We start from the raw sequence: 12,574 nt of genomic DNA, 5'->3' as shown, positions 1-12,574 counted from the left end.
CCTTGCATTTTAATCAAATGACAAACCGCACGCGCATTGGCGGACGCGTGCTCCCTGTGTGTGTGTGTGTGTGTGCGTGGATGCGTGTGTGTATGTTGAAAATTAGGAAGTTCCTGGAAGGAATTTTCCGAACGAGCCTCGCGAGGCGACACTTTCCAGCCTTTACGAGCTAAAGTTTTAATGACACCTGGTAGAGGCGTTCGACTACGGCACACCTTGGCTGCACGTGTGTACAGCTTCACGTACATGAACAGTTTCGGCTCCGCCGTTTATGGATTTTTATTGGCCAACAACCTTGCTGCAGTTTCGAAAGGAAAAACTTTCCCGTCTCGTTATATTTCGAGGAGCAGTTATAGCCATCTCAATGGGATACCTAATCTCGAACCAGTCACGAGGCTCAGCCTCCAACCGTTCAAGATCCAAGAGAGAAGAGGGACTGGAGGAAGTGTGCGTCAGCTGGCAAAACGTTTGCTTTGCGGGTGAAAAGTTTCTTCCCACTTTGTTAGCTCGGCTTCTGGACTTTCGCAAACAAGTCCATTATATGCACTGTATTATACGTATGTCCACCAACTTGATACTATGCTAACTTCCGTGAATGATCGTTATTATTCAGAAATAACGGTTCCTGGGCTTCCACAATTTCATCGCTACACCGATAATCGCCGTGTGTAGAAACGAATATCAAACTATTCGAGGTCACTCTAGACATTGAAGATGACGGCGACTTTGGAACCCTTCGAGAATCTGGGACTTTTCGCAAACTGCATTCGTGCAGGAAGTGAAAGTGTTTCGATAATGCTTAGTGATTCTCAGAGGAAAGTTGATGTTCAAGTTTGCGGGAAATCGTAGCCAACGTAGGAAACATCACACATAACGATTTCACTGATGAGGTAACACTGTAGTTGAACTCCATTCCCGAGTCCAAAGTCGTTGGAAATGAAGAATTCCATTTTGAGTCCCACTTTTGGATCAATAGAGATGCATAATGATAACATATGTATTGATGTGACGATGTAGTTGAACTTCGTTTCCGAGTTCAAAGTCGATTGCAAATGAAGAGTTCCATTTTGAGTCCCATTTCTGGACCGGTAGAGATGCATAATGATAACATCTCTATTGATGTGACGATGTGGTTGAACTTCGTTTCCAAGTTCAAAGTCGTTTCGAAATGAAGAGTTCCACTTTGAGTCTCACTTCTGGCCTAGAGTAGATACGTTATAATGGGCGATGTCTTGAAAATGTTCCATCGAGTGACGGTGCGGCTCCTTATAAATTGAAATGTCTCATTCTCTCGTCTTCGCGGGCTCTCGGCTCTCTTTCTCGTTTGATACGATTCAATAACCAGGTTTTCGAAGGGGTGAGTGTACGCGAGAGGGGAGCATTACGTCAATTTGCATCCTCATCCCGCGCCGAGGCGGCTGGTATTCCCGTGCGGAAAGGCACGCCAAGCGGTTGGGTGTGCGGATTTCGTTTGCGCTCGCTACTTCGCACAGGTGCGGATAAATGTATTGAGCCCACGTTTCTCCCTATGTATATATACAGACGAACAATCCTTGCCTATATATCCAGGCGTCGCCGCGCTGCTTGGATGATGTTTGAACGCATTTGAATATCAGGAAATGAAGCCACCGATCCCGGGAGGACTCACCCTTCCTACCTATCCTATCCTATCCTACCGCCTCGCGCCTGCAGAGACTCCAGAGCCATTTGAATAATACTTTGCATTTAAATGTCGTACTCGATAAAAGAAACTATCCAGTCCTTGAAGGCGTCATATTACTCACCATTATCCACTCTTCTAACCAGCCTCGTCGCACGGATATTACTGGAAACATATTCTCGGACCTTGCGAGTCCCTGTCAGATATCCCGATGGAAGGAATCAGGAAACAGAAGGTTTCATTTGTTCAAACCAGCGTTCGAGATTTAAACCCTGCTGCCGGATCATTCTTCAGGCCAGTTTCGAATTCGCCCGTTGATCAGTGAGCCGACGATTTTACTGTATCCTTGTTCCGAGGATTTCACTGATTCTCCTTAGGCTGAATCGGGTCTTCGCGAAGGATTGAAACGAGTTCTGGGAACCTCTTCTCAGATGTCAATAGACTCAGAGAAAATACGAGTCCAATCCTTTCGAAGATCCTTTAATGGATGTACTGTCCTTAGGCTTTCCGGAGAGTCAGCTTATATCGCTATTCAGGATAATTAGTTATCGTTCATTTCCAATGGATCACTTGCGATTCCAGAGGCTCGGACTCCGACCGTCCCACCACATCGATCCCTGAAACGACATCGTACAGTGAATTACGGACGATGCCGTGAGCGAACTATTCCTGTAAAAGCCTTTTCATAAGCACCGGATCGTGTTTGTTGCTGTCAATTTTCACGGGGTAAAGATTTGAACTTCGAAAGGGTGAGAGCGGTGTGTATAGAACAAAATTGAGAGCTCCGAAGAGCCACGAGGAGGATTTCATCCAATTAAGGAAATTCGGTAGCTCTCGTCATCACCGTCGGGGGGTGATTATTTGGATTCGTCGGTGAAGTGCGAGAAGTTCAAAGACTTTCACTCCTTTTGTTTTACAATTGCTCGCCGATATTTTCTCATCCTTCCACTTCCCCAGCTTCTCTATCTCCCCTCGGCGAACCTCGAAACCCAAAAGTAAACGCACTGCGAATCTCTGTTTACTCTCATAACCTCGAGGGCCTAATAAATAAACTTTAGTTTCGACTGATTACCGTAGTACAACATATTCAGAAGTAATTCTAACGTATATTTTACTGCGAAGTTCTGCTTTCGATCTGGGGCTGCTCTGGTTGGTTGTTTCTTTGGTTCTAGCAAGCTTGATTGGATCTTTGATAACTGTCGATAAGTGAACGGTACATTTTCATCTAACATCGTTTCCACGCATGGTTTCTTCCCAGTTCTTACCACTTCCTTTCCAAGACAAGGACTATTTATGACTCCTGCGCCTTGCGGCTTCGAAATTTATTCATTTCTCTGCGGCGCGGTTCGCCTCTTCATCTCTGAAGCTTTCATATTACACCACGGTATTGGATTTGGCCGGAATAAAAATCCAAGGTACCGAGTTATGCGGACGAAGCGGTATACCATTGAAATCATCGCAGCAGCAGCGGTATCATTTATCGTCGCTATGCGTTCCTACGTAGTTCAGTATTAATGGCGGGTGAAATAACGTTACATTTAACGACAAACATAATATTTCGCATAACGGAAGAACATACAATACACTGTATACTTATCGTTTCGAAAAAGCTCCTTACATAGTCATGAATACGAAAGTGCTGAAATGGTAAACAGGGCGAAACAAAGATTTAAAAGTTCCGACTGAAGTAGGTCGAGTTAAATTTAGTTTAAACGCCTTATAGTTAAAAAAAAAAAAAAAAAAAGAAACCCAAGCCATTAGTAATTTTATAATATTTAACAATGGAAACGATTCGATTTGCCAATGTAGTTAAACTGCAACTAATCTACGAATTTTTCACTCAACTCTTCCGTAAATCACAAAATAGTATGGTACAAAATCGTTGAATGTTTAGATCGATGAAATTATACTTCATTGATCTTATTAAGAATTGATTTCATATGTTCGAATACAAACACTGGAGAATTGATTGATAAAACAAAATTGACCCCGATCTGTAGAAATTGGATCACTAAAAATTTTAAACTAGAACGCGATCATTCTACGCTAAAATTCGTGACTCGTGATTAATTTAAATCCTGAGGAAAGATTCCTCGATTAAAATTGCAAATTGTATCGTTAGTTTGTTCCGTCAAATTTTTCTCCCGAACCGTACGCCCTTCGGATACTCAAACTCGAGCGTCAGGATCGAGTTCCTCGATTTAGAGCAGCGTCTCTGCTGTATGCGGACATGCATAATGTACACCCCGCTGTATTATTGCATACATATACCGATCGTGTGTATAAAAGTCGACAATATTCTCCGCCCGGGGAGAAAGAATATTTTCCTCAAGCGTCGCTGTGATCGAACTTTGTAATAAAAATAAAAACGTGCTTTACGAGAGGCGTTATTTTCTCTCAAAACAACTCGGCTGGGAGAAGAAAAAGGAGGGAATGAAAATAAAAAAAAAAAAAAAAGAACAAGAAGAAAACCCACGTATGAGCAAAAGACAGGAACGAGACGAATATTCCCGATTTAAGTCAGATGTATATTTCAGATATATATATATACCGTACTGTTTCATGTATACTATTTCAGATATATTGTCTACTTTTCCCTGCAGTTTTTGAACAATTTTATTCCCCATACCGCAGGAAATTTATACCGTAAGTATAATACGAAGACACATCGCGTGTATATATATATATATATATATATATATATGTGTGTGTGGGTGTGTGTGTGTACAGAGGTGCAGACGAATATTTCAATTCCTTTTTTAATCTTCTTTTCACTCAGCGTTTCCGCTCAAGATTCATCGCGCTCATCTGCGAATGGTAATTTCTTCGTTTTTCAAAACGCCTTTTTTTTTTCCCCCCCCCCTCGCCCTTCAAGCCCTTTTAATAAATGCCGGGGTAGCGATAAGACCGCAAAGTGCATTGTTCAAGTGGGTGGATATTTTTGCGTCGATGGTAATTTTTTTCACCGAAAGAGATTAATCTCACGCAAGGCGCAACAGTGGAAGAGATTAATTTAGGAAGAGGGGGGGGGGTTTAGAAAAGAGCGAAATTAAACAACCAATTAATATTCCTGTTTCCGGAGATATCGGACGTTTTTAAAAACTATGTGATATAAGAGAAAAAAGGTAAAAAAGCGCTGCACGCAACGAATTCCGTCTCAAATCCTTCTGTAAAGTAATCTCTGTATTTTAACCTGTTTAAATAAGTAATCAACATTTTACAGAGTGAAAAGTAAACAAAAATTTCTTACCAAACAAGGGCTGGTAATAATCTCTGATACTGGAAACGAGAAGAAAAAAAAATAAAAAATTACTAGAACGAATAATTTCGAAGTGAGTTATATAAAGTTTTTCTTTCGAAAAGAAAAAAAAAAAATCCAATTCCAATTTTGCCGCATAATCGGTGAGCAATAATGTTGATTTTGAGAAAGTTTATATGTGGGATAGGTGTGTGGAAACGTCTAGGAATAATTTGGTCGAAGTCAAAGAGAGAGAGAGAGAGAGAGAGGGAGGGAGGGAGGGACGTTCTTGTCTCCTGCCTTCCTTTAATTTCTCCTTTTTCTACAACGTCGATGTTTTTTACCCGACGATGTTCGAGTCAGAAATTGATCGGCAGTTTTCATTGTTCGAAAGTAACGGGATGACATCTGAATATTCTACAGACTTCACTTACGTCTAGAATATCCCGGCTGCATGGGTTCTTTGTCTCCCCCGTCATTGTCCAATGGCGGTAACATCTGCTGCCGATAGAAAAGCGGAGGAGAGAGAGAGAGAGAGAGAGAGAGAGAGAGAGTAAGAAAAAAAGAGAAACTTGAGACTCGCGCTGATATATACCTTATATATACCTTATACCTTATACCTTATAACTATCCACCCATAACGCTGCGCGAGATAAGAAGAGACGAGGGAAGTCAGGGATGAACAAGCTGGATCTATAGGCATTATGCATGTGACTCGGGGAAAATTTAAACTATCGAACAACAACGTCGATATTACCTAATGATGGCAATAATGCTACACCCTGTATAATATATATAATATAAACATATATATTGTTGGTGATTAAAAATAAGCTGATTCGAGTGCTTGAAAACAAATAAACAAGGACTAGACGCGAGAGAATTAATTACCTTTGGCTCTTGATGGAACGGTTCAATTTTAATTACATAACCAACTCATTACACGGAATCTGCGATAATTCCTAAATACATACCACGTTTCGCTTGAATTGACGAACAGCTCGTGTCTTTTACCTTTCACAAGTGTTAATTGCATTCGGGCAAAAATTCGCAAGGTCGTTGAAAATGATTTATATATATATATATATATATATATTTTGGAATTCGGTATAAAAACCGAACTTAATCTACAAGCATTAATTGATGTTGGAATTGGAAGGTGATCGAGGTACCTACAAAATTTCTTTACGTTCTCACAATTGATCATAAAAATGTCATTCGGGCTTTCGATCCCGATACGCAATTGCAGAAGATAAAAATCACGAAGCCCAATTTATTGTTTCGAGTATTTTTATTTAAAAAAAAATTTTTTTTTCTTTTCTTTGATATCCGATATAAGAAGTCATCAATACCACGAGTCGCCAAATTTTTTCCCTATCTACGGGACTTGCTCTAAATTCGTGCCCAGAAAACGCCTCCTTACGGTGCAAAAAAAAAAAAAAAAAAGAAAGAAAGGTTAATTTTTGGCGCTGTCAGTTGTTACAACAGTTTTCAAAAGTTCGCGATATTTTGTCCGAATGATTACGCGTCAAAACAGGACGTTTTTTTATCAAACCACAACTCGATTAACACTCGTCCAGACTAAACAGACCTCGAGCAAGAAACACAAAACTGTGGAACACAAAAGATGTAAAAGCTCATTTCCCAAGCGTTAATGCGGGGGGGGGGGGGGGGGGAGGGAAAGCTACCAAACACAACGCAACCCAATACTCAATATCGTGATAAAAAGTGTGACATAAAATCTGTTCCCTGTGTAATCCTATTTTACACAAACTTAATTCCATGACAGAAATATTGTAACAAAGAAATATTTTTCTCGACCTTAGTCAATTCGATTTTCCGTCGCCACTTTTTGAATTTAACCTATTCAACCAACTTGCAGGAGTTCTTTTTTCTTTTCTTTGTTTTTTTCTTTTTTTTTTGTTGTAGTTTAGCCTCGGATACGGCGCCCCCTTAATTCGGGCCTGGTAACAATGCAACCTTGTTAACGCTTGTGTTGCGTGTGCATAGGCGAATAAGCGGGAATATACCGAGGATATATATTCCAGGGTGGATGGTAAACACAGAAACGCAACGTTCAGCGGACCTCGGCGTCTTTGGTAGTTCGGTACCAAAATATAACTGGATGCTTAGGGACCGGGAGGAATTCCCACCCCAATTCGAGTAATGGAGTCTGAAACATCCAGCTCTCGCACCCTCGTCTTCGCTTCTCGCCTTTCGCCTTTCGCCTTTCGTGCTTTCGCTTCCATTTCGGCCAGTAAAGTAGGCGGGCAGGTAACGCGGCATTGCCGACTACTTTTCCCCCTACAAAAGGTGCCCTCTCATCGACTCTATTCGAGAAACCGAGCGACGACGCGCCGAAGAAACTCGGAAAATTCTCACGACGACGGTACGCCGGGGGTGAATTTACCAACCATGGAGAACCTTCGCTCCGCAAGGATTCGACGTCTCTTCTTCTTTTTGCTTTCCTCCTTTTCTCTCACACGATAATCCAAGTCACATGAAAAAGTGGGAAGGAGGATTAATTTTTTTTTTTCATCTTTATTTATTTATTTACTTTATTTTTTTTTTTTTTCCTAATTCTCGTCTTCACCTTCTACGGTCTTTTACAGGGAGTCGTCGACCTTTTACGCTCGACTTTTAACCCGACTTTGAACCGTCTGACATATGTTACACGTATAATCTTATACCTTTATTTTCACCTTTGACATTTGAAAATGTTCCGTAACTGTTTAACCCGTTGAGGACACATGGGGTCCAACGGACCCCAGACAAATTTCAATGCAATTTTAAATCTACAAAGACCCTTAGGAATTAGATATATAGCACCATCTGTTGTTGTTTGAAGTCTCCACAACAAGTTTTGACACGTTACGAAGGTCTCTTTGGCATTAGTCATCCTGCAGAGACATATTAGTGCGCACGTGTTTTTTTTTTGGGGGTTCTGTAGACCCCGTGTGGCCGTACTGTGGCAAAATCTTAAAAAAATTCAATTTTTTTTTATCGATGATTGATGTTATATTGTTTCTGTAAACGTAAGTATTTATGCATGAATTGAATTTTTTTTTTTCAGCAATAAATAATGGTTATTAATTAAATATATATGTGTGTATATATACAGATGTCTTATAATCTTCGACCTCGAACTATCGCCAGCCGTCCAATGGAATAAAATTCAAGTTTCGCACCGGTTTTAAGTCGATACATAGCGTGAAACACAAATGAGAACTGTTTTTCTGCGTGGGGTACGCTGGACCCCGTGTGTCCTCAACGTTATTTTTTCGATGTGTGTCCTCAACGGGTTAATTGTATTGAATATTCGTTCACAACGAGCTTTTTCAACGCTTTTCAAAACAATAAGTTCAAAGCGGTGTGTTTATGATTTCGATGAAATTTGATACACGTTACATTTCGATACTTGGAATAATTCGTTGGTTCGAAGCCAGACTTAGCGTGTTACAATTTAGAAACCTGATCTAAAATCCCACAAAGTCACGAGCTTACAAAATCATACCGAGCGTATCAAATTTTCCCCCCTTCAGTAATCGCAGATTTTAAATCAAGTAGCGATTCCTCGTCTCGTCAATATAATTCCAACGTTTCAACCAGAGCTTTTTTTTTTTGTTCAACTCGAGAAAAAGGATTTTAAAAAAGCCGCGTATGATTCTCGGGGCAGGCCGAGATAGCCGGTCGATAGTTTACCAACGGACCGGAAATCAGGGTCACAGATAGACGTCGATGGTTTCCAGATATCGGAGCACCTTGCCTGTTATGTGTATAGACGGATATCTATCGCTTCATACGGTATTCCGCGAGCGGTGTAAGAGGAGAAGAAAGGGCACTGGAAAAGTGCAGAAAAGAAAATAAAATATAAAAACAGAACAAAAAAAAAAAACAAAAAAATAAACAAAATAAAGGAAAATCCCGCGAGTTTAAGGAACACGGTGCTTGATCAGGGACAAGATAAACACGGTGCAGGAGGCATCAAAATGGCGTCCGGGGTTCAATTTACAGCCGTTCAGGCGAGAGAGGTGAATCGGGCCCTCCCGACTTTGAGATCCACTGACCCATGATAAGTCCGAACAGTCTTTCTCCCTCTCTCTCTCTCTCTCTCTCTCTCTCTGTATATCCGTATTTTACAATCGGGGATTTTATTGAAATCCCCACTCGTCCTCCCTCCACCCTTCCCCTTTTCCCCCTCCTTCAATCCTCCGTATAAACTCTTCGGCGGGCACTTTTATCCGTCAGATAAATTTCCTAACAGTCTGTATATAAATACCTTACACACATATATATATATATACACGTATAGTATATAACGATATTTTATGTGAAGGGAAAATGGTTTAATATTATTGATTTGACCAATTATGGGGGAAAGGATTGCTTCTTTTTTTTTTTTTTTATTCATAGAAATGCATCGTTTTATTCGATGTGAAAACAATTGTCAGAAAAAGAACTTAGTCGTCGAAGTGAAACTTGAGGTTCTTCGGATATTTGAGAAACGTAAAGATAATAATCTGAGTTTTTGATATGTATGTGAAATGATAAATACGTGTAAAATAATTTTTTGAGATGTATCTAACATGTTTTTGTGTAACTGATTATTTAAAAATTGACATTTGAAACGTAAGGATGAAATACTTTAAACTAATTTGTAATAATCAATTCTCGTCAATTACGAAAAAATAATTTAAAAAAAAAAAAACGTATTTTCACCTGTAGTTTTGTAAATATTTTAATCCAAATGATCAAAGATTCACGAAAATATCAGTCAGCCATATTTAAATTACATATCTGACTGGTGAAAATGTGGATAAAAAAAAACGTGCCAATATTTGAATTCAATCATTCATCCGTGCGTGCGCGTTCTTTTTTTTTTTTTTTTTCTTTGTCATTTTATAATTTTTCTTCAATACAAATTGTCCTTTGTGTCGAAACTGCGTTGTTTAATTACTCATTTTGTAATTTTGTAATTTTGCGCTATCGTCGATCCTTTTTTGGTTATTGCAACGCAGAATCAGTTTGTTCGGCTTACTCCACTTGTTTAGTTAAACAAGGCTTAAACGTCAATTTATTCTTGCACAAGAATTAAATTTTCGCAACAGTTGCAAGAATCGTAATGATAAAGAATAGCAACGGATAGCAGACTTTTCGGTAACAGCTAGAAAACTAATTTTCATTTTCTAACCAGAACAATATTTTTCGACTTTGGTAAAATATGGAAATAGTTAAGGACCGAGCGATAACCGTTACTAAAAATTTCTCTCAGTGTGGATATCAGAACTGCCGGGTTGATATCCTTCGACTTTTCTGCGCAGATAAAACGTAAGCTCCGGTGAACAAACCGTTAGCGAAAACAGTTCCAGTGCAGTTTCGGTCACTTATTCTTCCCCCGGTTCTTCTTTGAGCGTGGAACGCGATATCCGTAACTTTGCCTCCCTATCGAATTCCTGGAAAAGCTCACTTCCGGCTCCTCACTCATGGCCGATACTCCCTCCCGTTATCGTATTGCTTGGCAGCGATAGACTTCGGCCAATTCCTATTCCGTTATCAGGACTGGATGGAATTTAACAGCTGCTCCTCTTGCAGCTGCATACGCGTCTGGATGCAAACAACCTCGTCGACTGCCAATTGCTCCGTGTTTACTGCTAATTGAACCGAACGCCGGACACCGACATTTATGATCCCCAGGTAACTCGGTCTCGAACAAGATCGCCGCCCAAGCTTTTCCGAAATGATCGATCGACTTCAAAAAAAAAAAAAAAAAGACAAAAGGCAAAAAGAAAAAACTGTCGAACAGAATTCAAAAATTTCAACCGAAATTCATCGTTTTCGGCTTATTTACTGCAACGTTCTTTTGTCACGGAAGGAAAAATTTTTCAAACAAAACACAGTTGTCAGGAAATTTTGCGACAAGTTTGTGGAAATTAATTTTACACAAATCGTCTGACATTTTTACATACATTTTTTTCTCTTTTCTGTCATAGAAAAATGCGTATCGGCAGAAGTCTTACAGATTATGAATAACTCGAATAATTGTTGCGACGATCGTGAAAATACTTGTCAAACAGCAGGTCCTTGGTGATGTGTCGATAATTTATTTATTCACACAATTCTTCAAACTTGTACAAAGTTGATCGGTAATCGTCGAATAATATGTGAGTATTGTGAAATTGTTGTTAATATTTTGCTTCACACCGAGAGAAATTTTTAGTTCCGATTACCGGTCAGTCCTTGAATATTTTCATTTTTTACCACGATCGAAAAATACTGTTCTAGGTATAAAATGAATATTAATTTTCTAGCCGTTACCGGAAAGTCTAGTATCCGTTGCTATTCTTTCTCATTACGATCATTGTTGCTACATTTTCTTGCAACTGTTGCGAAAATTTTTCTCAGCGTTATTCCTCGTTTTTTATTTTCCATTCAGCAGCGACACTTTTGACCATGTGAAAACAGAAATGAGAAACTCGGCTCTGGTTGACGACTCGAACTTGTTTTCCAGACACACTTTCGCATAATCACGGGATCGGTGACCGTTCGAGCGAGAAGTTTTACGGTCTTGATACGATGACCATATTCTCCTTGCGCGAGTCGGTACTTCCTCAAGATTACTATTTTTCCACCGAAACAACTGCCCGGTATTTTCAACCCTTGTATTATTACAACGCGACTGTATTATCATCGCGCGAAATGGTCCGTTCAAACGACCACGTTTATCGCCTCGAAGACACAGCGCGAGTCTCTGTTCTGCAAACATTTTTCTCATATAAATTCAGGCTCACCGCAATTCCAAATTATTCCAACTACTCCGGTTCGCGGGTTTTTCTCGCAGAATTTTTTGAAGGGACAAGTAGAAGAGAGTCGCGGAGCGGTTGTACATTTTTTTATTTTCTAATTATTAAATAGATTACGTTTTAAAAATACGTTTTATAGAATTTTAAAATATCCATGAAGTCGAAACATGGAAAAGTGAAAATTTAGAACGATATATAATTAGTTATATATTTTGACTGTGACCACGCTTTGAAATTCTATGAAACGAAGTTTTGTGCTTTTGAACAATTCGATTCAATTTTAACTACCATTGCAGTTCTAACGGAAATGAATCGATTCTCAATGTTTTATCGTAAAACCTATACTTTTTCCTCTTAAATACTTTCTCTCAATAAACGATTATGTTTTACCCAATTTACATATTTATTTAAAAAAAAACAAAAAAATATTGAAATTTTGTAATATTCAGAAAACATTTTTTTTTTTTTGCATCTTCCAATCTTGCGTTCAAAACCTTTTTCATTTACCCGCCGAGTCCGTTTTTGAGATCATTCCGAAAGTTTGCCGGACAGACCGACAGAATCTTTCCTTTTCACGTCGATAAGAAGTATCGAGAAAAAAAACTGGTTATCCGACTTGGAATTTTTTTTTTTTTCTTCTCTTCCTCTTCCATTTTTTTCTCTTCTCAAACCTTGACATTCGCACACGATATTTCACCGTCCGTAAAAACTAACGATTCGTAAAAACATCCGCCAGATTGAAAGAGCAAAAAAAAAAAAACATTTCGGAATGTTGCACGGGAGGAATAATAATTCAGTCGGTCGTAATCTCGATTTTTTCGCGCGCGCGCGAAATAAAAAAAAAATAAATACAAAAATAAAAATTAAAAACAAAAT

General features: G+C 39.2%; 1 protein-coding gene across 3 annotated transcripts in view; it reads left to right on the top strand.

Moving 5' to 3' along the window:
* LOC124182559 (lachesin-like) overlaps positions 1-12,574 on the top strand; it is a 203,092-nt gene that overhangs the window by 113,331 nt on the left and 77,187 nt on the right. The gene's annotated exons all lie outside the window — the stretch shown is intronic.

Source organism: Neodiprion fabricii, chromosome 5 (genome assembly GCF_021155785.1).
Source record: "Neodiprion fabricii isolate iyNeoFabr1 chromosome 5, iyNeoFabr1.1, whole genome shotgun sequence".
NCBI classification, from domain to species: domain Eukaryota; kingdom Metazoa; phylum Arthropoda; class Insecta; order Hymenoptera; family Diprionidae; genus Neodiprion; species Neodiprion fabricii.
This window is presented reverse-complemented; position numbering and strand designations above follow the sequence as displayed.